Source organism: Salmo salar, chromosome 19 (genome assembly GCF_965601325.2).
Source record: "Salmo salar chromosome 19, fSalSal1, whole genome shotgun sequence".
Taxonomy (NCBI): domain Eukaryota; kingdom Metazoa; phylum Chordata; class Actinopteri; order Salmoniformes; family Salmonidae; genus Salmo; species Salmo salar.
Genome location: NC_138309.1, coordinates 36,111,030 through 36,135,873, shown reverse-complemented (window position 1 = coordinate 36,135,873; position 24,844 = coordinate 36,111,030).

Genomic DNA, 24,844 nt, shown 5'->3' with positions numbered 1-24,844 from the left:
GCTAGATACAGTACAGTAACACTATAATACTAATGAGTCTGTCAGTCTCTGTTTATCAGCTAGATAGAGTACAGTAACACTATAGTACTAATGAGTCTGTCAGTCTCTGTTTATCAGCTAGATACAGTACAGTAACACTATAGTACTAATGGGAATGTCAGTCTCTGTTTATAAGCTAGATACAGTAACACTATAGTACTGATGAGTCTGTCAGTCTCTGTTTATCAGCTAGATACAGTACTGTAACACTATAGTACTAATGAGTCTGTCAGTGTCTGTTTATCAGCTAGATACAGTACAGTAACACTATAGTACTAATGGGAATGTCAGTCTCTGTTTATCAGCTAGATACAGTACAGTAACACTATAGTACTAATGGGAATGTCAGTCTCTGTTTATCAGCTAGATACAGTAACACTATAGTACTAATGAGTCTGTCAGTCTCTGTTTATCAGCTAGATACAGTAACACTATAGTACTAATGAGTCATTCAGTCTCTGATTATCAGCTAGATACAGTACAGTAACAGTATAATACTAATGAGTCTGTCAGTCTCTGTTTATCAGCTAGATACAGTAACACTATAGCACTAATGGGAATGTCAGTCTCTGTTTATCAGTTAGATACAGGAACACTATAGTACTAATGGGAATGTCAGTCTCTGTTTATCAGCTAGATACAGAAACACTATAGTACTAATGGGAATGTCAGTCTCTGTTTATCAGCTAGATACAGTACAGTAACACTATAGTACTAATGGGAATGTCAGTCTCTGTTTATCAGTTAGATACAGGAACACTATAGTACTAATGGGAAAGTCAGTCTCTGTTTATCAGTTAGATACAGTAACACTATAGTACTAATGGGAATGTCAGTCTCTGTTTATCAGCTAGATACAGTAACACTATAGTACTAATGAGTCTGTCAGTCTCTGTTTATCAGCTAGATACAGTAACACTATAGTACTAATGAGTCTGTCAGTCTCTGTTTATCAGCTAGTGACAGTACAGTAACACTATAGTACCAATGGGAATGTCAGTCTATGTTTATCAGCTAGATACAGTATATTAACACTATAGTACTAATGGGTCTGTCAGTCTCTGTTTATCAGCTAGATACAGTACAGTAACACTATAATACTAATGAGTCTGTCAGTCTCTGTTTATCAGCTAGATAGAGTACAGTAACACTATAGTACTAATGAGTCTGTCAGTCTCTGTTTATCAGCTAGATACAGTACAGTAACACTATAGTACTAATGAGTCTGTCAGTCTCTTTTTATCAGCTAGATACAGTACAGAAACACTATAGTACTAATGGGAATGTCAGTCTCTGTTTATCAGCTAGATACAGTAACACTATAGTACTAATGAGTCTGTCAGTCTCTGTTTATCAGCTAGATACAGTAACACTATAGTACTAATGAGTCTGTCAGTCTCTGTTTATCAGCTAGATACAGTAACACTATAGTACTAATGGGAATGTCAGTCTCTGTTTATCAGTTAGATACAGTAACACTATAGTACTAATGGGAATGTCAGTCTCTGTTTATCAGCTAGATACAGTACAGCAACACTATAGTACTAATGAGTCTGTAAGTCTCTGTTTATCAGCTTGATACAGTACAGTAACACTATAGTACTAATGAGTCTGTCAGTCTCTGTTTATCAGCTAGATACAGTACAGTAACACTATAGTACTAATGGGAATGACAGTCTCTGTTTATCAGCTAGATACAGTAACACTATAGTACTAATGAGTCAGTCAGTCTCTGATTATCAGCTAGATACAGTACAGTAACAGTATAATACTAATGAGTCTGTCAGTCTCTGTTTATCAGCTAGATACAGTAACACTATAGTACTAATGGGAAAGTCAGTCTCTGTTTATCAGTTAGATACAGTAACACTATAGTACTAATGGGAATGTCAGTCTCTGTTTATCAGCTAGATACAGTAACACTATAGTACTAATGAGTCTGTCAGTCTCTGTTTATCAGCTAGTGACAGTACAGTAACACTATAGTACCAATGGGAATGTCAGTCTATGTTTATCAGCTAGATACAGTATATTAACACTATAGTACTAATGGGTCTGTCAGTCTCTGTTTATCAGCTAGATACAGTACAGTAACACTATAATACTAATGAGTCTGTCAGTCTCTGTTTATCAGCTAGATAGAGTACAGTAACACTATAGTACTAATGAGTCTGTCAGTCTCTGTTTATCAGCTAGATACAGTACAGTAACACTATAGTACTAATGGGAATGTCAGTCTCTGTTTATAAGCTAGATACAGTAACACTATAGTACTGATGAGTCTGTCAGTCTCTGTTTATCAGCTAGATACAGTACTGTAACACTATAGTACTAATGAGTCTGTCAGTGTCTGTTTATCAGCTAGATACAGTACAGTAACACTATAGTACTAATGGGAATGTCAGTCTCTGTTTATCAGCTAGATACAGTACAGTAACACTATAGTACTAATGGGAATGTCAGTCTCTGTTTATCAGCTAGATACAGTAACACTATAGTACTAATGAGTCTGTCAGTCTCTGTTTATCAGCTAGATACAGTAACACTATAGTACTAATGAGTCATTCAGTCTCTGATTATCAGCTAGATACAGTACAGTAACAGTATAATACTAATGAGTCTGTCAGTCTCTGTTTATCAGCTAGATACAGTAACACTATAGCACTAATGGGAATGTCAGTCTCTGTTTATCAGTTAGATACAGGAACACTATAGTACTAATGGGAATGTCAGTCTCTGTTTATCAGCTAGATACAGAAACACTATAGTACTAATGGGAATGTCAGTCTCTGTTTATCAGCTAGATACAGTACAGTAACACTATAGTACTAATGGGAATGTCAGTCTCTGTTTATCAGTTAGATACAGGAACACTATAGTACTAATGGGAAAGTCAGTCTCTGTTTATCAGTTAGATACAGTAACACTATAGTACTAATGGGAATGTCAGTCTCTGTTTATCAGCTAGATACAGTAACACTATAGTACTAATGAGTCTGTCAGTCTCTGTTTATCAGCTAGATACAGTAACACTATAGTACTAATGAGTCTGTCAGTCTCTGTTTATCAGCTAGTGACAGTACAGTAACACTATAGTACCAATGGGAATGTCAGTCTATGTTTATCAGCTAGATACAGTATATTAACACTATAGTACTAATGGGTCTGTCAGTCTCTGTTTATCAGCTAGATACAGTACAGTAACACTATAATACTAATGAGTCTGTCAGTCTCTGTTTATCAGCTAGATAGAGTACAGTAACACTATAGTACTAATGAGTCTGTCAGTCTCTGTTTATCAGCTAGATACAGTACAGTAACACTATAGTACTAATGGGAATGTCAGTCTCTGTTTATAAGCTAGATACAGTAACACTATAGTACTGATGAGTCTGTCAGTCTCTGTTTATCAGCTAGATACAGTACTGTAACACTATAGTACTAATGAGTCTGTCAGTGTCTGTTTATCAGCTAGATACAGTACAGTAACACTATAGTACTAATGGGAATGTCAGTCTCTGTTTATCAGCTAGATACAGTACAGTAACACTATAGTACTAATGGGAATGTCAGTCTCTGTTTATCAGCTAGATACAGTAACACTATAGTACTAATGAGTCTGTCAGTCTCTGTTTATCAGCTAGATACAGTAACACTATAGTACTAATGAGTCAGTCAGTCTCTGATTATCAGCTAGATACAGTACAGTAACAGTATAATACTAATGAGTCTGTCAGTCTCTGTTTATCAGCTAGATACAGTAACACTATAGCACTAATGGGAATGTCAGTCTCTGTTTATCAGTTAGATACAGGAACACTATAGTACTAATGGGAATGTCAGTCTCTGTTTATCAGCTAGATACAGAAACACTATAGTACTAATGGGAATGTCAGTCTCTGTTTATCAGCTAGATACAGTACAGTAACACTATAGTACTAATGGGAATGTCAGTCTCTGTTTATCAGTTAGATACAGGAACACTATAGTACTAATGGGAAAGTCAGTCTCTGTTTATCAGTTAGATACAGTAACACTATAGTACTAATGGGAATGTCAGTCTCTGTTTATCAGCTAGATACAGTAACACTATAGTACTAATGAGTCTGTCAGTCTCTGTTTATCAGCTAGATACAGTAACACTATAGTACTAATGAGTCTGTCAGTCTCTGTTTATCAGCTAGTGACAGTACAGTAACACTATAGTACCAATGGGAATGTCAGTCTATGTTTATCAGCTAGATACAGTATATTAACACTATAGTACTAATGGGTCTGTCAGTCTCTGTTTATCAGCTAGATACAGTACAGTAACACTATAATACTAATGAGTCTGTCAGTCTCTGTTTATCAGCTAGATACAGTACAGTAACACTATAGTACTAATGAGTCTGTCAGTCTCTTTTTATCAGCTAGATACAGTACAGAAACACTATAGTACTAATGGGAATGTCAGTCTCTGTTTATCAGCTAGATACAGTAACACTATAGTACTAATGAGTCTGTCAGTCTCTGTTTATCAGCTAGATACAGTAACACTATAGTACTAATGAGTCTGTCAGTCTCTGTTTATCAGCTAGATACAGTACAGTAACACTATAGTACTAATGGGAATGTCAGTCTCTGTTTATAAGCTAGATACAGTAACACTATAGTACTGATGAGTCTGTCAGTCTCTGTTTATCAGCTAGATACAGTACTGTAACACTATAGTACTAATGAGTCTGTCAGTGTCTGTTTATCAGCTAGATACAGTACAGTAACACTATAGTACTAATGGGAATGTCAGTCTCTGTTTATCAGCTAGATACAGTACAGTAACACTATAGTACTAATGGGAATGTCAGTCTCTGTTTATCAGCTAGATACAGTAACACTATAGTACTAATGAGTCTGTCAGTCTCTGTTTATCAGCTAGATACAGTAACACTATAGTACTAATGAGTCAGTCAGTCTCTGATTATCAGCTAGATACAGTACAGTAACAGTATAATACTAATGAGTCTGTCAGTCTCTGTTTATCAGCTAGATACAGTAACACTATAGCACTAATGGGAATGTCAGTCTCTGTTTATCAGTTAGATACAGGAACACTATAGTACTAATGGGAATGTCAGTCTCTGTTTATCAGCTAGATACAGAAACACTATAGTACTAATGGGAATGTCAGTCTCTGTTTATCAGCTAGATACAGTACAGTAACACTATAGTACTAATGGGAATGTCAGTCTCTGTTTATCAGTTAGATACAGGAACACTATAGTACTAATGGGAAAGTCAGTCTCTTTTTATCAGTTAGATACAGTAACACTATAGTACTAATGGGAATGTCAGTCTCTGTTTATCAGCTAGATACAGTAACAATATAGTACTAATGAATCTGTCAGTCTCTGTTTATCAGCTAGATACAGTAACACTATAGTACTAATGAGTCTGTCAGTCTCTGTTTATCAGCTAGTGACAGTACAGTAACACTATAGTACCAATGGGAATGTCAGTCTATGTTTATCAGCTAGATACAGTATATTAACACTATAGTACTAATGGGTCTGTCAGTCTCTGTTTATCAGCTAGATACAGTACAGTAACACTATAATACTAATGAGTCTGTCAGTCTCTGTTTATCAGCTAGATACAGTACAGTAACACTATAGTACTAATGAGTCTGTCAGTCTCTTTTTATCAGCTAGATACAGTACAGAAACACTATAGTACTAATGGGAATGTCAGTCTCTGTTTATCAGCTAGATACAGTAACACTATAGTACTAATGAGTCTGTCAGTCTCTGTTTATCAGCTAGATACAGTAACACTATAGTACTAATGAGTCTGTCAGTCTCTGTTTATCAGCTAGATACAGTAACACTATAGTACTAATGGGAATGTCAGTCTCTGTTTATCAGTTAGATACAGTAACACTATAGTACTAATGGGAATGTCAGTCTCTGTTTATCAGCTAGATACAGTACAGCAACACTATAGTACTAATGAGTCTGTAAGTCTCTGTTTATCAGCTTGATACAGTACAGTAACACTATAGTACTAATGAGTCTGTCAGTCTCTGTTTATCAGCTAGATACAGTACAGTAACACTATAGTACTAATGGGAATGACAGTCTCTGTTTATCAGCTAGATACAGTAACACTATAGTACTAATGAGTCAGTCAGTCTCTGATTATCAGCTAGATACAGTACAGTAACAGTATAATACTAATGAGTCTGTCAGTCTCTGTTTATCAGCTAGATACAGTAACACTATAGTACTAATGGGAAAGTCAGTCTCTGTTTATCAGTTAGATACAGTAACACTATAGTACTAATGGGAATGTCAGTCTCTGTTTATCAGCTAGATACAGTAACACTATAGTACTAATGAGTCTGTCAGTCTCTGTTTATCAGCTAGATACAGTAACACTATAGTACTAATGAGTCTGTCAGTCTCTGTTTATCAGCTAGTGACAGTACAGTAACACTATAGTACCAATGGGAATGTCAGTCTATGTTTATCAGCTAGATACAGTATATTAACACTATAGTACTAATGGGTCTGTCAGTCTCTGTTTATCAGCTAGATACAGTACAGTAACACTATAATACTAATGAGTCTGTCAGTCTCTGTTTATCAGCTAGATAGAGTACAGTAACACTATAGTACTAATGAGTCTGTCAGTCTCTGTTTATCAGCAAGATACAGTACAGTAACACTATAGTACTAATGGGAATGTCAGTCTCTGTTTATAAGCTAGATACAGTAACACTATAGTACTGATGAGTCTGTCAGTCTCTGTTTATCAGCTAGATACAGTACTGTAACACTATAGTACTAATGAGTCTGTCAGTGTCTGTTTATCAGCTAGATACAGTACAGTAACACTATAGTACTAATGGGAATGTCAGTCTCTGTTTATCAGCTAGATACAGTACAGTAACACTATAGTACTAATGGGAATGTCAGTCTCTGTTTATCAGCTAGATACAGTAACACTATAGTACTAATGAGTCTGTCAGTCTCTGTTTATCAGCTAGATACAGTAACACTATAGTACTAATGAGTCATTCAGTCTCTGATTATCAGCTAGATACAGTACAGTAACAGTATAATACTAATGAGTCTGTCAGTCTCTGTTTATCAGCTAGATACAGTAACACTATAGCACTAATGGGAATGTCAGTCTCTGTTTATCAGTTAGATACAGGAACACTATAGTACTAATGGGAATGTCAGTCTCTGTTTATCAGCTAGATACAGAAACACTATAGTACTAATGGGAATGTCAGTCTCTGTTTATCAGCTAGATACAGTAACACTATAGTACTAATGAGTCTGTCAGTCTCTGTTTATCAGCTAGATACAGTAACACTATAGTACTAATGAGTCTGTCAGTCTCTGTTTATCAGCTAGTGACAGTACAGTAACACTATAGTACTAACGGGAATGTCAGTCTCTGTTTATCAGCTAGATACAGTACAGTAACACTATAGTACTAATGAGTCTGTCAGTCTCTGTTTATCAGCTAGATACAGTACAGAAACACTATAGTACTAATGAGTCTGTCAGTCTCTGTTTATCAGCTAGATACAGTATAGTAACACTATAGTACTAATGAAAATGTCAGTCTCTGTTTATCAGCTAGATACTGTAACACTATAGTACTAATGGGTCTGTCAGTCTATGTTTATCAGCTAGATACAGTAACACTATAGTACTAATGGGAATGTCAGTCTCTGTTTATCAGTTAGATACAGTAACACTATAGTACTAATGGGAATGTCAGTCTCTGTTTATCAGCTAGATACAGTACAGTAACACTATAGTACTAATGGGAATGTCAGTCTCTGTTTATCAGCTAGATACAGTAACACTATAGTACTAATGAGTCTGTCAGTCTCTGTTTATCAGCTAGATACAGTAACACTATAGTACTAATGAGTCTGTCAGTCTCTGTTTATCAGCTAGTGACAGTACATTAACACTATAGTACTAATGGGAATGTCAGTCTCTGTTTATCAGCTAGATACAGTACAGTAACACTATAGTACTAATGAGTCTGTCAGTCTCTGTTTATCAGCTAGATACAGTACAGAAACACTATAGAACTAATGAGTCTGTCAGTCTCTGTTTATCAGCTAGATACAGTACAGTAACACTATAGTACTAATGAAAATGTCAGTCTCTGTTTATCAGCTAGATACTGTAACACTATAGTACTAATGGGTCTGTCAGTCTATGTTTATCAGCTAGATACAGTAACACTATAGTACTAATGGGAATGTCAGTCTCTGTTTATCAGCTAGATACAGAAACACTATAGTACTAATGGGAATGTCAGTCTCTGTTTATCAGCTAGATACAGTACAGTAACACTATAGTACTAATGAGTCTGTCAGTCTCTGTTTATCAGCTAGATACAGTATATTAACACTATAGTACTAATGGGTCTGTCAGTCTCTGTTTATCAGCTAGATACAGTACAGTAACACTATAGTACTAATGAGTCTGTCAGTCTCTGTTTATCAGCTAGATACAGTAACACTATAGTACTGATGAGTCTGTCAGTCTCTGTTAATCAGCTAGATACAGTACTGTAACAATATAGTACTAATGAGTCTGTCAGTGTCTGTTTATCAGCTAGATACAGTACAGTAACACTATAGTACTAATGGGAATGTTAGTCTCTGTTTATCAGCTAGATACAGTAACACTATAGTACTAATGGGAATGTCAGTCTCTGTTTATCAGTTAGATACAGTAACACTATAGTACTAATGGGAATGTCAGTCTCTGTTTATCAGCTAGATACAGTAACACTATAGTACTAATGGGAATGTCAGTCTCTGTTTATCAGTTAGATACAGTAACACTATAGTACTAATGGGAATGTCAGTCTCTGTTTATCAGCTAGATACAGAAACACTATAGTACTAATGGGAATGTCAGTCTCTGTTTATCAGCTAGATACAGTAACACTATAGTACTAATGAGTCTGTCAGTCTCTGTTTATCAGCTAGATACAGTAACACTATAGTACTAATGGGTATGTCAGTCTCTGTTTATCAGTTAGATACAGTAACACTATAGTACTAATGGGAATGTTAGTCTCTGTTTATCAGCTAGATACAGTAACACTATAGTACTAATGGGAATGTCAGTCTCTGTTTATCAGTTAGATACAGTAACACTATAGTACTAATGGGAATGTCATGCTCTGTTTATCAGCTAGATACAGAAACACTATAGTACTAATAGGAATGTCAGTCTCTGTTTATCAGCTAGATACAGTACAGTAACACTATAGTACTAATGAGTCTGTCAGTCTCTGTTTATCAGCTAGATACAGTATATTAACACTATAGTACTAATGGGTCTGTCAGTCTCTGTTTATAAGCTAGATACAGTACAGTAACACTATAATACTAATGGGTCTGTCAGTCTCTGTTTATCAGCTAGATACAGTACAGTAACACTATAGTGCTAATGAGTCTGTCAGTCTCTTTTTATCAGCTAGATACAGTACAGTAACACTATAGTACTAATGGGAATGTCAGTCTCTGTTTATCAGCTAGATACAGTAACACTATAGTACTAATGAGTCTGTCAGTCTCTGTTTATCAGCTAGATACAGTAACACTATAGTACTAATGGGAATGTCAGTCTCTGTTTATCAGTTAGATACAGTAACACTATAGTACTAATGGGAATGTCAGTCTCTGTTTATCAGCTAGATACAGTAACACTATAGTACTAATGAGTCTGTCAGTCTCTGTTTATCAGCTAGATACAGTAACACTATAGTACTAATGGGAATGTCAGTCTCTGTTTATCAGTTAGATACAGTAACACTATAGTACTAATGGGAATGTCAGTCTCTGTTTATCAGCTAGATACAGTACAGTAACACTATAGTACTAATGAGTCTGTCAGTCTCTGTTTATCAGCTAGATACAGTATATTAACACTATAGTACTAATGGGTCTGTCAGTCTCTGTTTATCAGCTAGATACAGTACAGTAACACTATAATACTAATGGGTCTGTCAGTCTCTGTTTATCAGCTAGATACAGTACAGTAACACTATAGTACTAATGAGTCTGTCAGTCTCTGTTTATCAGCTAGATACAGTAACACTATAGTACTGATGAGTCTGTCAGTCTCTGTTATTAATCAGCTAGATACAGTACTGTAACAATATAGTACTAATGAGTCTGTCAGTGTCTGTTTATCAGCTAGATACAGTACAGTAACACTATAGTACTAATGGGAATGTTAGTCTCTGTTTATCAGCTAGATACAGTAACACTATAGTACTAATGGGAATGTCAGTCTCTGTTTATCAGTTAGATACAGTAACACTATAGTACTAATGGGAATGTCAGTCTCTGTTTATCAGCTAGATACAGTAACACTATAGTACTAATGGGAATGTCAGTCTCTGTTTATCAGTTAGATACAGTAACACTATAGTACTAATGGGAATGTCAGTCTCTGTTTATCAGCTAGATACAGAAACACTATAGTACTAATGGGAATGTCAGTCTCTGTTTATCAGCTAGATACAGTAACACTATAGTACTAATGAGTCTGTCAGTCTCTGTTTATCAGCTAGATACAGTAACACTATAGTACTAATGGGTATGTCAGTCTCTGTTTATCAGTTAGATACAGTAACACTATAGTACTAATGGGAATGTTAGTCTCTGTTTATCAGCTAGATACAGTAACACTATAGTACTAATGGGAATGTCAGTCTCTGTTTATCAGTTAGATACAGTAACACTATAGTACTAATGGGAATGTCATGCTCTGTTTATCAGCTAGATACAGAAACACTATAGTACTAATGGGAATTTTCGTCTCTGTTTATCAGCTAGATACAGTACAGTAACACTATAGTACTAATGAGTCTGTCAGTCTCTGTTTATCAGCTAGATACAGTACAGTAACACTATAATACTAATGGGTCTGTCAGTCTCTGTTTATCAGCTAGATACAGTACAGTAACACTATAGTGCTAATGAGTCTGTCAGTCTCTGTTTATCAGCTAGATACAGTACAGTAACACTATAGTACTAATGAATCTGTCAGTCTCTTTTTATCAGCTAGATACAGTACAGTAACACTATAGTACTAATGGGAATGTCAGTCTCTGTTTATCAGCTAGATACAGTAACACTATAGTACTAATGAGTCTGTCAGTCTCTGTTTATCAGCTAGATACAGTACAGAAACACTATAGTACTAATGAGTCTGTCAGTCTCTGTTTATCAGCTAGATACAGTACAGTAACACTATAGTACTAATGAAAATGTCAGTCTCTGTTTATCAGCTAGATACTGTAACACTATAGTACTAATGGGTCTGTCAGTCTATGTTTATCAGCTAGATACAGTAACACTATAGTACTAATGGGAATGTCAGTCTCTGTTTATCAGTTAGATACAGTAACACTATAGTACTAATGGGAATGTCAGTCTCTGTTTATCAGCTAGATACAGAAACACTATAGTACTAATGGGAATGTCAGTCTCTGTTTATCAGCTAGATACAGTACAGTAACACTATAGTACTAATGAGTCTGTCAGTCTCTGTTTATCAGCTAGATACAGTATATTAACACTATAGTACTAATGGGTCTGTCAGTCTCTGTTTATCAGCTAGATACAGTACAGTAACACTATAATACTAATGGGTCTGTCAGTCTCTGTTTATCAGCTAGATACAGTACAGTAACACTATAGTACTAATGAGTCTGTCAGTCTCTGTTTATCAGCTAGATACAGTAACACTATAGTACTGATGAGTCTGTCAGTCTCTGTTAATCAGCTAGATACAGTACTGTAACAATATAGTACTAATGAGTCTGTCAGTGTCTGTTTATCAGCTAGATACAGTACAGTAACACTATAGTACTAATGGGAATGTTAGTCTCTGTTTATCAGCTAGATACAGTAACACTATAGTACTAATGGGAATGTCAGTCTCTGTTTATCAGTTAGATACAGTAACACTATAGTACTAATGGGAATGTCAGTCTCTGTTTATCAGCTAGATACAGTAACACTATAGTACTAATGGGAATGTCAGTCTCTGTTTATCAGTTAGATACAGTAACACTATAGTACTAATGGGAATGTCAGTCTCTGTTTATCAGCTAGATACAGAAACACTATAGTACTAATGGGAATGTCAGTCTCTGTTTATCAGCTAGATACAGTAACACTATAGTACTAATGAGTCTGTCAGTCTCTGTTTATCAGCTAGATACAGTAACACTATAGTACTAATGGGTATGTCAGTCTCTGTTTATCAGTTAGATACAGTAACACTATAGTACTAATGGGAATGTTAGTCTCTGTTTATCAGCTAGATACAGTAACACTATAGTACTAATGGGAATGTCAGTCTCTGTTTATCAGTTAGATACAGTAACACTATAGTACTAATGGGAATGTCATGCTCTGTTTATCAGCTAGATACAGAAACACTATAGTACTAATAGGAATGTCAGTCTCTGTTTATCAGCTAGATACAGTACAGTAACACTATAGTACTAATGAGTCTGTCAGTCTCTGTTTATCAGCTAGATACAGTATATTAACACTATAGTACTAATGGGTCTGTCAGTCTCTGTTTATAAGCTAGATACAGTACAGTAACACTATAATACTAATGGGTCTGTCAGTCTCTGTTTATCAGCTAGATACAGTACAGTAACACTATAGTGCTAATGAGTCTGTCAGTCTCTGTTTATCAGCTAGATACAGTACAGTAACACTATAGTACTAATGAGTCTGTCAGTCTCTTTTTATCAGCTAGATACAGTACAGTAACACTATAGTACTAATGGGAATGTCAGTCTCTGTTTATCAGCTAGATACAGTAACACTATAGTACTAATGAGTCTGTCAGTCTCTGTTTATCAGCTAGATACAGTAACACTATAGTACTAATGGGAATGTCAGTCTCTGTTTATCAGTTAGATACAGTAACACTATAGTACTAATGGGAATGTCAGTCTCTGTTTATCAGCTAGATACAGTAACACTATAGTACTAATGAGTCTGTCAGTCTCTGTTTATCAGCTAGATACAGTAACACTATAGTACTAATGGGAATGTCAGTCTCTGTTTATCAGTTAGATACAGTAACACTATAGTACTAATGGGAATGTCAGTCTCTGTTTATCAGCTAGATACAGTACAGTAACACTATAGTACTAATGAGTCTGTCAGTCTCTGTTTATCAGCTAGATACAGTATATTAACACTATAGTACTAATGGGTCTGTCAGTCTCTGTTTATCAGCTAGATACAGTACAGTAACACTATAATACTAATGGGTCTGTCAGTCTCTGTTTATCAGCTAGATACAGTACAGTAACACTATAGTACTAATGAGTCTGTCAGTCTCTGTTTATCAGCTAGATACAGTAACACTATAGTACTGATGAGTCTGTCAGTCTCTGTTATTAATCAGCTAGATACAGTACTGTAACAATATAGTACTAATGAGTCTGTCAGTGTCTGTTTATCAGCTAGATACAGTACAGTAACACTATAGTACTAATGGGAATGTTAGTCTCTGTTTATCAGCTAGATACAGTAACACTATAGTACTAATGGGAATGTCAGTCTCTGTTTATCAGTTAGATACAGTAACACTATAGTACTAATGGGAATGTCAGTCTCTGTTTATCAGCTAGATACAGTAACACTATAGTACTAATGGGAATGTCAGTCTCTGTTTATCAGTTAGATACAGTAACACTATAGTACTAATGGGAATGTCAGTCTCTGTTTATCAGCTAGATACAGAAACACTATAGTACTAATGGGAATGTCAGTCTCTGTTTATCAGCTAGATACAGTACAGTAACACTATAGTACTAATGAGTCTGTCAGTCTCTGTTTATCAGCTAGATACAGTACAGTAACACTATAGTACTAATGGGAATGTCAGTCTCTGTTTATCAGCTAGATACAGTAACACTATAGTACTAATGAGTCTGTCAGTCTCTGTTTATCAGCTAGATACAGTAACACTATAGTACTAATGGGTATGTCAGTCTCTGTTTATCAGTTAGATACAGTAACACTATAGTACTAATGGGAATGTTAGTCTCTGTTTATCAGCTAGATACAGTAACACTATAGTACTAATGGGAATGTCAGTCTCTGTTTATCAGTTAGATACAGTAACACTATAGTACTAATGGGAATGTCATGCTCTGTTTATCAGCTAGATACAGAAACACTATAGTACTAATGGGAATGTCAGTCTCTGTTTATCAGCTAGATACAGTACAGTAACACTATAGTACTAATGAGTCTGTCAGTCTCTGTTTATCAGCTAGATACAGTACAGTAACACTATAATACTAATGGGTCTGTCAGTCTCTGTTTATCAGCTAGATACAGTACAGTAACACTATAGTGCTAATGAGTCTGTCAGTCTCTGTTTATCAGCTAGATACAGTACAGTAACACTATAGTACTAATGAATCTGTCAGTCTCTTTTTATCAGCTAGATACAGTACAGTAACACTATAGTACTAATGGGAATGTCAGTCTCTGTTTATCAGCTAGATACAGTAACACTATAGTACTAATGAGTCTGTCAGTCTCTGTTTATCAGCTAGATACAGTACAGAAACACTATAGTACTAATGAGTCTGTCAGTCTCTGTTTATCAGCTAGATACAGTACAGTAACACTATAGTACTAATGAAAATGTCAGTCTCTGTTTATCAGCTGGATACTGTAACACTATAGTACTAATGGGTCTGTCAGTCTATGTTTATCAGCTAGATACAGTAACACTATAGTACTAATGGGAATGTCAGTCTCTGTTTATCAGTTAGATACAGTAACACTATAGTACTAATGGGAATGTCAGTCTCTGTTTATCAGCTAGATACAGAAACACTATAGTACTAATGGGAATGTCAGTCTCTGTTTATCAGCTAGATACAGTACAGTAACACTATAGTACTAATGAGTCTGTCAGTCTCTGTTTATCAGCTAGATACAGTATATTAACACTATAGTACTAATGGGTCTGTCAGTCTCTGTTTATCAGCTAGATACAGTACAGTAACACTATAATACTAATGGGTCTGTCAGTCTCTGTTTATCAGCTAGATACAGTACAGTAACACTATAGTACTAATGAGTCTGTCAGTCTCTGTTTATCAGCTAGATACAGTAACACTATAGTACTGATGAGTCTGTCAGTCTCTGTTAATCAGCTAGATACAGTACTGTAACAATATAGTACTAATGAGTCTGTCAGTGTCTGTTTATCAGCTAGATACAGTACAGTAACACTATAGTACTAATGGGAATGTTAGTCTCTGTTTATCAGCTAGATACAGTAACACTATAGTACTAATGGGAATGTCAGTCTCTGTTTATCAGTTAGATACAGTAACACTATAGTACTAATGGGAATGTCAGTCTCTGTTTATCAGCTAGATACAGTAACACTATAGTACTAATGGGAATGTCAGTCTCTGTTTATCAGTTAGATACAGTAACACTATAGTACTAATGGGAATGTCAGTCTCTGTTTATCAGCTAGATACAGAAACACTATAGTACTAATGGGAATGTCAGTCTCTGTTTATCAGCTAGATACAGTAACACTATAGTACTAATGAGTCTGTCAGTCTCTGTTTATCAGCTAGATACAGTAACACTATAGTACTAATGGGTATGTCAGTCTCTGTTTATCAGTTAGATACAGTAACACTATAGTACTAATGGGAATGTTAGTCTCTGTTTATCAGCTAGATACAGTAACACTATAGTACTAATGGGAATGTCAGTCTCTGTTTATCAGTTAGATACAGTAACACTATAGTACTAATGGGAATGTCAGTCTCTGTTTATCAGCTAGATACAGTACAGTAACACTATAGTACTAATGAGTCTGTCAGTCTCTGTTTATCAGCTAGATACAGTATATTAACACTATAGTACTAATGGGTCTGTCAGTCTCTGTTTATAAGCTAGATACAGTACAGTAACACTATAATACTAATGGGTCTGTCAGTCTCTGTTTATCAGCTAGATACAGTACAGTAACACTATAGTGCTAATGAGTCTGTCAGTCTCTGTTTATCAGCTAGATACAGTACAGTAACACTATAGTACTAATGAGTCTGTCAGTCTCTTTTTATCAGCTAGATACAGTACAGTAACACTATAGTACTAATGGGAATGTCAGTCTCTGTTTATCAGCTAGATACAGTAACACTATAGTACTAATGAGTCTGTCAGTCTCTGTTTATCAGCTAGATACAGTAACACTATAGTACTAATGGGAATGTCAGTCTCTGTTTATCAGTTAGATACAGTAACACTATAGTACTAATGGGAATGTCAGTCTCTGTTTATCAGCTAGATACAGTACAGCAACACTATAGTACTAATGAGTCTGTAAGTCTCTGTTTATCAGCTTGATACAGTACAGTAACACTATAGTACTGCTGAGTCTGTCAGTCTCTGTTTATCAGTTAGATACAGTAACACTATAGTACTAATGGGAATGTCAGTCTCTGTTTATCAGCTAGATACAGTAACACTATAGTACTAATGAGTCAGTCAGTCTCTGATTATCAGCTAGATACAGTACAGTAACAGTATAATACTAATGAGTCTGTCAGTCTCTGTTTATCAGCTAGATACAGTAACACTATAGTACTAATGGGAAAGTCAGTCTCTGTTTATCAGTTAGATACAGTAACACTATAGTACTAATGGGAATGTCAGTCTCTGTTTATCAGCTAGATACAGTAACACTATAGTACTAATGAGTCTGTCAGTCTCTGTTAATAAGCTAGATACAGTACAGTAACACTATAATACTAATGGGTCTGTCAGTCTCTGTTTATCAGCTAGATACAGTACAGTAACACTATAGTGCTAATGAGTCTGTCAGTCTCTGTTTATCAGCTAGATACAGTACAGTAACACTATAGTACTAATGAGTCTGTCAGTCTCTTTTTATCAGCTAGATACAGTACAGTAACACTATAGTACTAATGGGAATGTCAGTCTCTGTTTATCAGCTAGATACAGTAACACTATAGTACTAATGAGTCTGTCAGTCTCTGTTTATCAGCTAGATACAGTAACACTATAATACTAATGAGTCTGTCAGTCTCTGTTTATCAGCTAGATACAGTAACACTATAGTACTAATGGGAATGTCAGTCTCTGTTTATCAGCTAGATACAGTAACACTATAGTACTAATGGGAAAGTCAGTCTCTGTTTATCAGTTAGATACAGTAACACTATAGTACTAATGGGAATGTCAGTCTCTGTTTATCAGCTAGATACAGTAACACTATAGTACTAATGAGTCTGTCAGTCTCTGTTTATCAGCTAGATACAGTAACACTATAGTACTAATGAGTCTGTCAGTCTCTGTTTATCAGCTAGTGACAGTACAGTAACACTATAGTACTAATGGGAATGTCAGTCTCTGTTTATCAGCTAGATACAGTATATTAACACTATAGTACTAATGGGTCTGTCAGTCTCTGTTTATCAGCTAGATACAGTACAGTAACACTATAATACTAATGAGTCTGTCAGTCTCTGTTTATCAGCTAGATACAGTACAGTAACACTATAGTACTAATGAGTCTGTCAGTCTCTGTTTATCAGCTAGATACAGTACAGTAACACTATAGTACTAATGGGAATGTCAGTCTCTGTTTATCAGCTAGATACAGTAACACTATAGTACTGATGAGTCTGTCAGTCTCTGTTTATCAGCTAGATACAGTACTGTAACACTATAGTACTAATGAGTCTGTCAGTGTCTGTTTATCAGCTAGATACAGTACAGTAACACTATAGTATTAATGGGAATGTCAGTCTCTGTTTATCAGCTAGATACAGTAACACTATAGTACTAATGAGTCTGTCAGTCTCTGTTTATCAGCTAGATACAGTAACACTATAGTACTAATGAGTCAGTCAGTCTCTGATTATCAGCTAGATACAGTACAGTAACAGTATAATACTAATGGGTCTGTCAGTCTCTGTTTATCAGCTAGATACAGTAACACTATAGCACTAATGGGAATGTCAGTCTCTGTTTATCAGCTAGTGACAGTACAGTAACACTATAGTACTAATGGGAATGTCAGTCTCTGTTTATCAGCTAGATACAGTACAGTAACACTATAGTACTAATGAGTCTGTCAGTCTCTGTTTATCAGCTAGATACAGTACAGTAACACTATAGTACTAATGAGTCTGTCAGTCTCTGTTTATCAGCTAGATACAGTACAGTAACACTATAGTACTAATGAAAATGTCAGTCTCTGTTTATCAGCTAGATACTGTAACACTATAGTACTAATGGGTCTGTCAGTCTATGTTTATCAGCTAGATACAGTAACACTATAGTACTAATGGGAATGTCAGTCTCTGTTTATCAGTTAGATACAGTAACACTATAGTACTAATGGGAATGTCAGTCTCTGTTTATCAGCTAGATACAGAAACACTATAGTACTAATGGGAATGTCAGTCTCTGTTTATCAGCTAGATACAGTACAGTAACACTATAGTACTAATGAGTCTGTCAGTCTCTGTTTATCAGCTAGATACAGTATATTAACACTATAGTACTAATGGGTCTGTCAGTCTCTGTTTATCAGCTAGATACAGTACAGTAACACTATAATACTAATGGGTCTGTCAGTCTCTGTTTATCAGCTAGATACAGTACAGTAACACTATAGTACTAATGAGTCTGTCAGTCTCTGTTTATCAGCTAGATACAGTAACACTATAGTACTGATGAGTCTGTCAGTCTCTGTTAATCAGCTAGATACAGTACTGTAACACTATAGTACTAATGAGTCTGTCAGTGTCTGTTTATCAGCTAGATACAGTACAGTAACACTATAGTACTAATGGGAATGTCAGTCTCTGTTTATCAGCTAGATACAGTAACACTATAGTACTAATGAGTCTGTCAGTCTCTGTTTATCAGCTAGATACAGTAACACTATAGTACTAATGAGTCTGTCAGTCTCTGTTTATCAGCTAGATACAGTAACACTATAGTACTAATGAGTCTGTCAGTCTCTGTTTATCAGCTAGATACAGTAACACTGTAGTACTAATGGGAATGTCAGTCTCTGTTTATCAGTTAGATACAGTAACACTATAGTACTAATGGGAATGTCAGTCTCTGTTTATCAGCTAGATACAGAAACACTATAGTACTAATGGGAATGTCAGTCTCTGTTTATCAGCTAGATACAGTACAGAAACACTATAGTACTAATGAGTGTGTCAGTCTCTGTTTATCAGCTAGATACAGTACAGTAACACTATAGTACTAATGAGTCTGTCAGTCTCTGTTTATCAGCTAGATACAGTAACACTGTAGTACTAATGGGAATGTCAGTCTCTGTTTATCAGTTAGATACAGTAACACTATAGTACTATTGGGAATGTCAGCCTCTGTTTATCAGCAAGATATAGTACAGTAACACTATAATACTAATGGGAATGACAGTCTCTGTTTATCAGCTAGATACAGTACAGTAACACTATAATACTAATGGGTCTGTCAGTCTCTGTTTATCAGCTAGTGACAGTACAGTAACACTATAGTACTAATGAGTCTGTCAGTCTCTGTTTATCAGCTAGATACAGTACAGTAACACTATAGTACTAATGATAATGTCAGTCTCTGTTTATCAGCTAGATACAGTAACACTATAGTACTAATGGGTCTGTCAGTCTCTGTTTATCAGCTAGATAAGGTAACATTATAGTACTAATGAGTCTGTCAGTCTCTGTTTATCAGCTAGATACAGTAACACTATAGTACTAATGGGAATGTCAGTCTCTGTTTATCAGATAGCTACAGTAACACTATAGTACTAATGGGAATGTCAGTCTCTGTTTATCAGCTAGATACAGAAACACTATAGTACTAATGGGAATGTCAGTCTCTGTTTATCAGCTAGATACAGTATAGTAACACTATAGTACTAATGAGTCTGTCAGTCTCTGTTTATCAGCTAGATACAGTATATTAACACTATAGCACTAATGGGTCTGTCAGACTCTGTTTATAAGCTAGATACAGTACAGTAACACTATAATACTAATGGGTCTGTCTGTCTCTGTTTATCAGCTAGATACAGTACAGTAACACTGTAGTGCTAATGAGTCTGTCAGTCTCTGTTTATCAGCTAGATACAGTACAGTAACACTATTGTACTAATGAGTCTGTCAGTCTCTTTTTATCAGCTAGATACAGTACAGTAACACTATAGTACTAATGGGAATGTCAGTTTCTGTTTATCAGCTAGATACAGTAACACTATAGTACTAATGAGTCTGTCGGTCTCTGTTTATCAGCTAGATACAGTAACACTATAGTACTAATGAGTCTGTCAGTCTCTGTTTATCAGCTAGATACAGTAACACTATAGTACTAATGGGAATGTCAGTCTCTGTTTATCAGTTAGATACAGTAACACTATAGTACTAATGGGAATGTCAGTCTCTGTTTATCAGCTAGATACAGTACAGCAACACTATAGTACTAATGAGTCTGTAAGTCTCTGTTTATCAGCTTGATACAGTAACACTATAGTACTAATGAGTCAGTCAGTCTCTGATTATCAGCTAGATACAGTACAGTAACAGTATAATACTAATGAGTCTGTCAGTCTCTGTTTATCAGCTAGATACAGTAACACTATAGTACTAATGGGAAAGTCAGTCTCTGTTTATCAGTTAGATACAGTAACACTATAGTACTAATGAGTCTGTCAGTCTCTGTTTATCAGCTAGATACAGTAACACTGTAGTACTAATGGGAATGTCAGTCTCTGTTTATCAGTTAGATACAGTAACACTATAGTACTAATGGGAATGTCAGTCTCTGTTTATCAGCTAGATACAGAAACACTATAGTACTAATGGGAATGTCAGTCTCTGTTTATCAGCTAGATACAGTACAGAAACACTATAGTACTAATGAGTGTGTCAGTCTCTGTTTATCAGCTAGATACAGTACAGTAACACTATAGTACTAATGAGTCTGTCAGTCTCTGTTTATCAGCTAGATACAGTAACACTGTAGTACTAATGGGAATGTCAGTCTCTGTTTATCAGTTAGATACAGTAACACTATAGTACTAATGGGAATGTCAGCCTCTGTTTATCAGCAAGATATAGTACAGTAACACTATAATACTAATGGGAATGACAGTCTCTGTTTATCAGCTAGATACAGTACAGTAGCACTATAATACTAATGGGTCTGTCAGTCTCTGTTTATCAGCTAGTGACAGTACAGTAACACTATAGTACTAATGAGTCTGTCAGTCTCTGTTTATCAGCTAGATACAGTACAGTAACACTATAGTACTAATGATAATGTCAGTCTCTGTTTATCAGCTAGATACAGTAACACTATAGTACTAATGGGTCTGTCAGTCTCTGTTTATCAGCTAGATACAGTAACACTATAGTACTAATGAGTCTGTCAGTCTCTGTTTATCAGCTAGATACAGTAACACTATAGTACTAATGGGAATGTCAGTCTCTGTTTATCAGTTAGATACAGTAACACTATAGTACTAATGGGAATGTCAGTCTCTGTTTATCAGCTAGATACAGAAACACTATAGTACTAATGGGAATGTCAGTCTCTGTTTATCAGCTAGATACAGTATAGTAACACTATAGTACTAATGAGTCTGTCAGTCTCTGTTTATCAGCTAGATACAGTATATTAACACTATAGTACTAATGGGTCTGTCAGTCTCTGTTTATAAGCTAGATACAGTACAGTAACACTATAATACTAATGGGTCTGTCAGTCTCTGTTTATCAGCTAGATACAGTACAGTAACACTATAGTGCTAATGAGTCTGTCAGTCTCTGTTTATCAGCTAGATACAGTACAGTAACAATATAGTACTAATGAGTCTGTCAGTCTCTTTTTATCAGCTAGATACAGTACAGTAACAGTATAATACTAATGAGTCTGTCAGTCTCTGTTTATCAGCTAGATACAGTAACACTATAGTACTAATGAGTCTGTCAGTCTCTGTTTATCAGCTAGATACAGTAACACTGTAGTACTAATGGGAATGTCAGTCTCTGTTTATCAGTTAGATACAGTAACACTATAGTACTAATGGGAATGTCAGTCTCTGTTTATCAGCTAGATACAGAAACACTATAGTACTAATGGGAATGTCAGTCTCTGTTTATCAGCTAGATACAGTACAGTAACACTATAGTACTAATGAGTCTGTCAGTCTCTTTTTATCAGCTAGATACAGTACAGTAACAGTATAATACTAATGAGTCTGTCAGTCTCTGTTTATCAGCTAGATACAGTAACACTATAGTACTAATGAGTCTGTCAGTCTCTGTTTATCAGCTAGATACAGTAACACTGTAGTACTAATGGGAATGTCAGTCTCTGTTTATCAGTTAGATACAGTAACACTATAGTACTAATGGGAATGTCAGTCTCTGTTTATCAGCTAGATACAGAAACACTATAGTACTAATGGGAATGTCAGTCTCTGTTTATCAGCTAGATACAGTACAGAAACACTATAGTACTAATGAGTGTGTCAGTCTCTGTTTATCAGCTAGATACAGTACAGTAACACTATAGTACTAATGAGTCTGTCAGTCTCTGTTTATCAGCTAGATACAGTAACACTGTAGTACTAATGGGAATGTCAGTCTCTGTTTATCAGTTAGATACAGTAACACTATAGTACTATTGGGAATGTCAGCCTCTGTTTATCAGCAAGATATAGTACAGTAACACTATAATACTAATGGGAATGACAGTCTCTGTTTATCAGCTAGATACAGTACAGTAACACTATAATACTAATGGGTCTGTCAGTCTCTGTTTATCAGTTAGATACAGTAACACTATAGTACTAATGGGAATGTCAGTCTCTGTTTATCAGCTAGATACAGTACAGAAACACTATAGTACTAATGAGTGTGTCAGTCTCTGTTTATCAGCTAGATACAGTACAGTAACACTATAGTACTAATGAGTCTGTCAGTCTCTGTTTATCAGCTAGATACAGTAACACTGTAGTACTAATGGGAATGTCAGTCTCTGTTTATCAGTTAGATACAGTAACACTATAGTACTATTGGGAATGTCAGCCTCTGTTTATCAGCAAGATATAGTACAGTAACACTATAATACTAATGGGAATGACAGTCTCTGTTTATCAGCTAGATACAGTACAGTAACACTATAATACTAATGGGTCTGTCAGTCTCTGTTTATCAGCTAGTGACAGTACAGTAACACTATAGTACTAATGAGTCTGTCAGACTCTGTTTATAAGCTAGATACAGTACAGTAACACTATAATACTAATGGGTCTGTCTGTCTCTGTTTATCAGCTAGATACAGTACAGTAACACTATAGTGCTAATGAGTCTGTCAGTCTCTGTTTATCAGCTAGATACAGTACAGTAACACTATTGTACTAATGAGTCTGTCAGTCTCTTTTTATCAGCTAGATACAGTACAGTAACACTATAGTACTAATGGGAATGTCAGTTTCTGTTTATCAGCTAGATACAGTAACACTATAGTACTAATGAGTCTGTCAGTCTCTGTTTATCAGCTAGATACAGTAACACTATAGTACTAATGAGTCTGTCAGTCTCTGTTTATCAGCTAGATACAGTAACACTATAGTACTAATGGGAATGTCAGTCTCTGTTTATCAGTTAGATACAGTAACACTATAGTACTAATGGGAATGTCAGTCTCTGTTTATCAGCTAGATACAGTACAGCAACACTATAGTACTAATGAGTCTGTAAGTCTCTGTTTATCAGCTTGATACAGTACAGTAACACTATAGTACTAATGAGTCTGTCAGTCTCTGTTTATCAGCTAGATACAGTAACACTATAGTACTAATGAGTCAGTCAGTCTCTGATTATCAGCTAGATACAGTACAGTAACAGTATAATACTAATGAGTCTGTCAGTCTCTGTTTATCAGCTAGATACAGTAACACTATAGTACTAATGGGAAAGTCAGTCTCTGTTTATCAGTTAGATACAGTAACACTATAGTACTAATGGGAATGTCAGTCTCTGTTTATCAGCTAGATACAGTATAGTAACACTATAGTACTAATGAGTCTGTCAGTCTCTGTTTATCAGCTAGATACAGTATATTAACACTATAGCACTAATGGGTCTGTCAGACTATGTTTATAAGCTAGATACAGTACAGTAACACTATAATACTAATGGGTCTGTCTGTCTCTGTTTATCAGCTAGATACAGTACAGTAACACTATAGTGCTAATGAGTCTGTCAGTCTCTGTTTATCAGCTAGATACAGTACAGTAACACTATTGTACTAATGAGTCTGTCAGTCTCTTTTTATCAGCTAGATACAGTACAGTAACACTATAGTACTAATGGGAATGTCAGTTTCTGTTTATCAGCTAGATACAGTAACACTATAGTACTAATGAGTCTGTCAGTCTCTGTTTATCAGCTAGATACAGTAACACTATAGTACTAATGGGAATGTCAGTCTCTGTTTATCAGTTAGATACAGTAACACTATAGTACTAATGGGAATGTCAGTCTCTGTTTATCAGCTAGATACAGTACAGCAACACTATAGTACTAATGAGTCTGTAAGTCTCTGTTTATCAGCTTGATACAGTACAGTAACACTATAGTACTAATGAGTCTGTCAGTCTCTGTTTATCAGCTAGATACAGTAACACTA